This window comes from Panicum virgatum, chromosome 3N (genome assembly GCF_016808335.1).
Source record: "Panicum virgatum strain AP13 chromosome 3N, P.virgatum_v5, whole genome shotgun sequence".
NCBI lineage: Eukaryota > Viridiplantae > Streptophyta > Magnoliopsida > Poales > Poaceae > Panicum > Panicum virgatum.
The window spans coordinates 30,155,533-30,164,159 of NC_053147.1; the positions used below are offsets into that span (position 1 = coordinate 30,155,533).

The following is an 8,627-nucleotide window of genomic DNA, read 5'->3' on the forward strand; positions in this document are numbered from 1 at the left end:
CCAACCTGGCACAAACGCCATGGTCAGGCATCTCCATCCCCCTTCAGGCTAGGGGACATCGCAGAAGCAGGACCGCACGGGCCCAATGCTCTTCTATTGATCCCACTGAACCTAAGGGAAGGAGCGCACGCCCACTCCGGTCTTCCCCTACCGCTCGCAAGCATTCTTCTAGCGCCAAAAGCCTAAAAAAGCCAGGCCACCCCATCTGGAGGCCGGTCACAAAAAGGCAAAGGAAACATTACAAGATTTAGGCGAGGCTGGAAGAAAGAGTTGGGAGGTTGAAGTGGGAAGGGAACCCCACGACCCCTATTTATAGCTGCGCCGGGCTTGTAGCTTCAAGCTTGTCGAAGAGCGGAGGCTTGTATCGCCCGTGACGACGCGGCACTCCACGAGCAAAGGATGCCCTCGGTCACCGAGACACGACCGAACAAAATAAAGCGGCGCTGAGCCCCTGGATGCTAAGCGGTGCAGCGTCGGCTCTGGCCGGCTGCCCTCGAACGGCGCGCCGCAAAGCAACCAGAAACGCTGGGGCCAAGGCCCTGCATGCGGGACAGCGTGATGAAAGCGCCAGCTGCCAAGCAGCGGGCGCCACCGTCGCCCTGGCTCCCCTCAGCGCGCGGACACGTCTTGTCCTTCAAACAAACAAACAAACAAAAAGGCACGCGCCTCGAAGTACTCTACCCGCAGGCGCACAACCCCGTCTGACGAGTTGTCACATCTGCCGGGTCGGCGCCCAGGCGCGCCTGGCGGGGGCACGGCAGTGTCCGATCACGCCAAGGGAGAAATCGCCGAAATACCCTTTGGCCGAATCCCTTGACTCGACCAAAGCCTCGGGGGCTACTGTCGGGTACCACAATCAGGGTACTAAGATCGCTTTAAAAACACAAACACCTGTCAAGGCAACTGGGCCCACGAAGGCCCACGGCCTGCTTCTCATCCGGAAGAAAGGAAAGGACTCAAAGAAGCCCAGCGTGCGGCCCATTCACATTCCCCTCGAACCCGCAGAACAATCTCCGCCTCGTTCGAGGGTCCCTCTCGGGTCCGCTGGGGAATCTCCGCCTCGCTCGAGGGTAGCGGAACTACCCTCGAGCAGGTGACCAATCTCTGCCTCGCTCGAGGGTAGCAGATATACCCTCGAGCGGGTAACTCATTCTCTGCCTCGCTCGAGGGTCCCTCTCGGGACCCTCGATCACACAACACACCTCCGCCTCGCTCGAGGGTAGCGGATCTACCCTCGAGCGGTGACTCATCTCCGCCTCGCTCGAGGCCGTCTCTCGGCACAAGGGACAAACGGCTCCGCCGCCCAACCGCTCGCCGTACGAAGGCATTAAAGGCCAGCCGTCTCGCCACGACGCCTAGGGTGGACGGTGTCAGGCTGCCACTCCCACGGTGGATGTGACCGGGGTCCCATCCGCTGACTTCGGTCACCGCTCCGCCATCCCGAAGGCTGTAGCGACACTGTGGGACATGCGGTGCGAGATAAGATGGGCCCGGCACTGCTCCCGTTCTTGTTCTGCCGACACCGACCACCCGGACTCGCCTCCCACTGGGGAAGGGGTCCGGCGATGTCACGTGTCCTTCCGGAAGGGGCGCTCATCACACACGGTCGGAGTCCCGGACCTCCCCCCCTCCTCTCAGAGGTCCGGGACCTCCACGTGTCCCCCGGGCCTTCTGGTGTGCACTGCAGGACGGAACACTGCAGGACGGGCGGCGCAATCCTCACAGGACGAAGGACGAAATCCAGGACGACAGCGACGCACGCCGCCTTCCCACAGTGTACTTACTACAGTATCCGACCACTGTACCCCGCGATTCAGGGGAAAACGACGACGACTTCTATGCCCCACTCATGTGTCCCGCCCCTTCTTGTAACTATAAAAGGAGGAGGCGGGTTTCCTTTAGACTCTCTCGTCTGGACTCTAGTCTGCTTGGTCTCTCTGGCTTCTCTCCTCAAGAGGACGCACAAGGACTACTGAGCACTCATCTCCACTGACTCCACTCTTAGCTGAGACTTGGGAGCTTCCCTCCCTCTCTCGCATTGCTTGTATCCCCTACTACAAGCACTCCGGGTGCAAGATAATACAGTGCCCTCGCACACCCCCTTTGCTGGACGTACGGCCCCGCGGCCGGAACCAGGATAAACCGTGCGTTACTGTGTTGCCTCTTGCATCATCATCTGGGACGAGAAAACATGTAGCATTCACTAGTTGGGATCCGGGACCCCGGGTCGGGACACCGACAGTTGGCGCGTCAGGTAGGGGGGTCTGCGTGACATTTTCTCTCTTTTTCCCATTTGATCTCCAGGAATGGCGAACAAATCCAACCCATACCCTATGGGTGTTTCGGATCCGTTCCCAGCGGGACGCGTGATCTCGTTCGGGAGTCTCGAGTTCAGGGCAACCGGCAACGGTTACCTCATGCAGCTCCTCTCCTCCGAACGTGACCTCATCGTTCCGACTACGCCAGCCCGGCGCAACAGGCGCTCGGGTCAGCGTTCGCGACAAGCACGCGCGGAGCGGCGTCGTGCGGCACGCCACAGCTCCCCCACGTGGGTCGAGGCTGGCATGTCGCAACTCAGCATCGAGGCGAACGGGGCTACCGTTTCGTCATCACGTGCCTCAAAGAGCTTCAAGCCAAGCTCGACGAGCAGCGTCAACAAACTCAGGAGCTGCGCGCCGCACTCGAGCAGCAGCGTGCCGCGCGCGGTACACACGCCCAGGCGGCGGGACGTGTTGCCCGGGAGCGCATCCTGGCCGACGACAACGTCGACAAATCTTCGGAGCTGCAAACGGCCGGCGAAAAACTCGTCGCTGCGGCCTATCTACTTCAAGCCATGCCCGAGCCATTGACGCCTTCGGGACGCATCCTGCGCCGCGAGGCACAGGAGCTCATCGAGCAAGCTACCGTGCAGCAGGCCGAGAGTTCTGCGTCTCGTATGCGCTTGAAGGCCCCGGAGCCGCTTGGCGGGACTGCGCATCAGGACCGTGAGGCTTCTGTGCACACGTCACCAGCACGGAAGGGCAAGGCAGCTGCAACACCCGGTGCGAGGGCACCCTCGGTGCATGAGCGCATCGGAAGAGTTCCCGTAAGGGAGCGAATCCGCGACACTCGCGGGCGCGCTGGCGACGGCGACGCCCGCAACGTCATCGACGGCAGGAGGTACACCCCTCGACGGGGTGGACGCTTCGACTCCGAGCACGACAGGGGTGAGTCCCCGGAGCCCCCGGGCACCCAGGTATTCAGCCGGGAGATTCGAACTGCATCCTTTCCTCCGCGCTTTCGACAACCTAACACCCTCATCAAGTACTCGGGCGAGACTGACCCTGCAGTCTGGCTCAACGACTACCGCCTAGCGTGCCAGCTAGGCGGTGCGATGGAGGACGCGGTCATCATCCGCAACCTTCCTCTTCATCTTGCTGATGCCACACGAACGTGGCTCGAGCATCTGCCTGCGGATCAGATCCACAACTGGGCCGACTTGGTCCACATCTTCGTGGGCAACTTCCAGGGCACGTACGTGCGCCCTGGGAATTCCTGGGACCTCAAGGGGTGTCGCCAGAAGCCCCGCGAGTCCCTGCGTGACTACATGCGGCGCTTCTCCAAGCAGTGCACCGAGCTCCCCAGCGTCACCCACGTCGAGGTCATTAACGCTTTCCTCGAGGGTACGACGTGCAGGAATCTGGTGCATGAGCTCGCGAGAAGCCGACCCGTTAACACCAACGAGTTGTTTGACGCCGCCACCAACTTCACCGCCGGCGAGGAGGCTGTTGGTGCCATCTTCGACGACAAATCGAGCAAGCGCAAGGACGATGCGCCCGCGGAGGGCGGCAACGTCAAGCCCAACTCCCCCGCCAAGAAACAGAAGCGGGGGAGGAAGGGAAAGAAGCCGGTCCCACCGAACCAGCGCGGGTCGGGGCAGGCAGAGGACTCCGAAGAGGCCTTCGTAGCCGCCCCAGACCGCAAGGGACCTCGAGGCCCCCCTCGAGGCGGTGGTGGCCAGTTCGACGACATGCTTAAGAAACCGTGCCCTTATCACAAGGGGCCGGTCAACCATACCCTCGAGCAGTGCGAAATGCTCAAGAAGTATTATAACCGCGCCGCGCATCGCGACGAAGACAAGAAGAAGGATGCGGGCGACAAAGGTGGAGATGACGAGTTCCCCCCAGTGGAGAACGCCTTCTTCATCTTTGGAGGAGCAATGACGAATATGACTTCTCGGCAGCGCAAGCGTGAGCGCCGCGAAGTCTTCTCCGTCACCAAAGCCACGCCATCCTACCTCGACTGGTCGAAGGATACCATTGCCTTTGGCCGCGAGGACCACCCCGACTACGTCCCGCATCCGGGACGGTATCCACTTGTTGTCGACCCCATCATCGGCAACACCCGCTTCTCCAAGGTGCTCATGGACGGAGGCAGCAGCCTCAACATCATGTACGCGCCCACCTTGGAGCTCATGGGGATCGGACTGGACAAGCTTCGCCCCAGCAAGTCACCATTTCACGGCGTTGCGCCAGGGAAGCGAGTCCAACCCCTCGGCCAGATCGATCTGCCTGTGTGCTTCGGCACAGCAGCCAACTTCCGCAAGGAGGTACTCACTTTCGAGGTGGTGGGATTTCGAGGGTCCTATCATGCCATCCTTGGTCGTCCCTGCTACGCCAAGTTTATGGCCGTCCCCAACTACACCTACCTCAAGCTCAAAATGCCGAGTCCAAAGGGCGTCATCACCATCGGCTCTTCGTTCGAGCACGCCTACGAGTGCGACGTTGAGTGCGTTGAGCGCGCGGAAGCTCAAGCGGAGGACGAGGCCCTCGCAGCCACCCTCGACAAAATGGCGAGCGAGGCCTTGGACTCCACGCACCGACACGCCGGGAGCTTCGAACCCGCCGAGGGTATCAAGAAGGTGCCCCTCGATCCGAGTCACTCTGACGACAAGGCGTTGCAGATCAGCGCCACCCTCGACGACAAATAGGAAGTGGTGCTCGTCGATTTCCTCCGCGCCAACACAGATATCTTTGCGTGGAGCCCCTCGGACATGCCTGGCATACCGAGGGAGGTCGCCGAGCACTCTCTTGATGTCCGACCCAACTCCAAGCCGGTGAAGCAGCGCCTAAGACGCTTCGACGAACTCAAGCGCCGGGCGATCGGCGAGGAGTTGCAGAAACTTCTGGCGGCCAGATTCATCAAAGAGGTATTCCATCCCGAGTGGTTAGCTAATCCAGTATTAGTAAAGAAAAAGAGTGGAAACTGGAGGATGTGTGTAGATTACACTAGCTTAAATAAGACATGTCCGAAGGTTCCCTTTTCCTTGCCACGAATCGATCAGATTGTAGACACTACTGCGGGATGCGAACTCTTATCCTTTCTTGATGCCTATTCCGGTTACCACCAAATCAAGATGAAAGAGTCCGACCAGCTCGCGACTTCTTTTATCACACCCTTCGGCATGTACTGCTACGTTACGATGCCCTTTGGCCTCAGAAACGCCGGAGCTACCTATCAATGGTGTATGCTCCACGTTTTCGGAGACCATCTCGGGCGCAGCGTAGAGGCATATGTCGACGACATCGTTGTGAAATCCAGGAACGCGGACGACCTGGTTGCCGATCTCAGGATCGCATTCGATTGCCTACGAGCCAAGGGGGTAAAACTTAACCCCGAGAAGTGCGTGTTCGGGGTGCCTCGAGGCATGCTCTTGGGCTTCATTGTCTCCCAGCGGGGCATCGAACCCAACCCTGACAAAGTCTAGGCCATCACTCGGATGGGACCGATCCGAGACTTGAAGGGGGTACAGAGGGTCATGGGATGCCTAGCGTCCCTTAGCCGTTTTATCTCGCGTCTCGGCGAGAAAGGCTTACCCCTGTACCGACTCTTGAGGAAAACCGAGCGCTTCACGTGGACCCCCGAAGCTCAAGAAGCCCTCGAAAGGCTGAAGGCATCGCTCACTCGAGCTCCCATTCTCACACCGCCTACGGACGGCGAGCCCCTCTACCTGTACGTAGCCGCGACGACCCAAGTGGTCAGCGCGGTGATCGTGGTCGAAAGACAAGAGGAGGGTCATGCTCTGCCCGTCCAACGGCCGGTGTACTACATCAGCGAGGTGTTGTCTGAAACTAAGACACGCTATCCACAGATTCAAAAGCTGCTCTACGCAGTGGTTTTGGCTCGGCGCAAGCTGCGCCACTACTTCGAGGCTCATCCCGTCACCGTGGTCTCATCTTTCCCCTTGGGAGAGATAGCCCGCAACCGGGAAGCCGAGGGTAGAATTGCCAAATGGTCTGTGGAGCTGATGGGAGAAACACTCACCTACGCCCCTCGCAAGGCAATCAAGTCCCAAATCTTGGCCGACTTCGTGGCTGAGTGGACGGACACACAGCTACCCCCATCGCAAATCCAGGGCGAATGCTAGACTATGTACTTCGACGGGTCAGTGATGAAAACCGGCGCCGGTGCCGGCCTCCTCTTCATCTCACCCCTCGGAGAACACATGCGGTACGTGATCCGCTTGCATTTCCCTGCTTCGAACAACATGGCGGAGTATGAGGCCCTCCTCGGTGGCCTCCGCATCGCCGTCGAACTTGGCGTCAAGCGCCTCGACATACGCAGGGACTCTCAACTCGTCGTCGATCAAGTCATGAAGGAGTCTAGCTGTCATGACCCAAAGATGGAGGCGTACTGCAACGCAGTACGCCGCCTCGAGGACAAATTCGATGGCCTCGAGCTCAATCATGTCCCGCGCAAGTACAACGAGGACGCCGACGAACTGGCCAAGATAGCCTCGGGGCGGACCACCGTCCCCCCGAACATCTTCGCTCGCGACATCTCCAAGCCCTCCGTCGAGTTCAGTCAACAGACGGAGCCAGGCCCCTCGTCCGCCGGGCCCTCCGGCGGGAACCCCCCGGCGGACGGGGTCGAGCCCATGGACATTGACTTCGGGACCACCTCCGCGGACGAGGCCGAAGCAATGGAAGTTGACGAGGCCCCACTTCGAAAGACTGGCGCGTCCAGTACCTTGACTGGATAGTTCGAGGGATCTTACCCTCGGACCGCGCTCAAGCGCGACGCCTCGCCAGGCGGGCCAAGTCCTTCGTCCTAATCGACAATGAGCTGCACAAGCGTAGCCCCTCGGGTGTCCTGCAACGATGCATCCCCATCCCCGAGGGCAAGGAGCTGATCCGCGACATCCATGCTGGCGTCTGCGGCCATCACGCCGCGCCACGCACTCTCGTGGGTAACGCGTTTCGACAAGGCTTTTACTGGCCCACCGCGGTCGCCGACGCCACTGACGTTGTGCGGACCTGCGAGGGGTGCCAGTTCTATGCTCGAAAAACACATCTCCCGGCCCATGCTCTGCAGACCATCCCCATCACGTGGCCGTTTGCCGTGTGGGGACTAGACCTCGTCGGTCCGCTAAAGAAGGCGCCCGGGGGCTTCACCCACTTGCTGGTGGCGGTCGACAAGTTTTCCAAGTGGATAGAGGCTCGACCCATCGGCAAGATCAAATCCGAGCAAGCAGTCCAATTCTTCACCGACATCGTCTTCAGGTTCGGGGTCCCGAACTCGATCATCACCGACAACGACACCCAGTTCACAGGCAAGAAGTTCTTGGCGTTCTGCGACAGCTTCCACATACGTGTGGACTGGTCGGCTGTGGCGCACCCACAGACGAACGGGCAAGTGGAGCGTGCCAATGGCATGATCCTCCAAGGACTAAAGCCAAGGATCTTCAACAAGCAGAACAAATTTGGCCGGAGGTGGCTCACGGAGCTACCCTCGGTCATTTGGAGCCTAAGGACGACCCCGAGCAGAGCTACGGGCTTTTCTCCGTTCTTCCTCGTCTATGGCGCCGAGGCCATACTCCCCACTGACTTGGAGTACGGATCTCCGAGGCTCAAGACATACCAAGAGCAACGAAACCAGCGAGCTCGCGAAGACTTGCTGGACCAAGTGGACGAGGCTCGAGACATGGCGCTCCTCCACTCTGCGCGCTACCAGCAGTCCTTGCGAAGGTACCAAGCGCAGAGGGTCCGGCGCCGAGACCTCAACGAAGGGGACTTGGTGCTGAGGCTTCGACAGGACAATAGGGGTCGCCACAAGCTCTCACCTCCATGGGAAGGACCGTACATAATTGCTGAGGTGCTCAAACCCGGCACCTACAAGCTGGCAAACGAAAAAGGCGAAGTCCTCACCAACGCTTGGAATATACAACAGCTACGTCGCTTCTATCCCTAGAATTTCAAGTTTTTTGTACATTTGTTCGTAATCGCATTTTCAATTTCCCGAAATAATAAGGAAGCACGCTTCACTTATCGCTTTTTTGGGAACCTTCCCGACCCTCGAGGGCTCGGGCGCGCACGAACATTGAGGTACGCTCGGCTTTACCCTCGGCAAAACCGAGCCTCCCTCGGGGGCTACTACGGGGGGAACCCCCGAACGTCCCCAAAAAGTCGCCAATGTTTTTCGAAATATTTCCGTCTCGACCCTAAGCCTCTCGTATCCTTGGAAAAAACGGACGCGAGGCGTAAGCAACTACGGTACGGGGCTGGCCGAGTCGTGGGGCCGCCTACGCCTCCGGGATACGGCACCCCCCTCACCACCCTACGCCTACGTTGCTTATGAATGCGAACTTC

The 8,627-nt window shown here is 59.7% G+C and overlaps 1 pseudogene; it reads left to right on the forward strand.

Moving 5' to 3' along the window:
- The first annotated feature begins 6,661 nt into the window (after positions 1-6,661).
- On the forward strand, positions 6,662-7,797 carry LOC120665626 (annotated as a pseudogene).
- Positions 7,798-8,627: the final 830 nt, after the last annotated feature.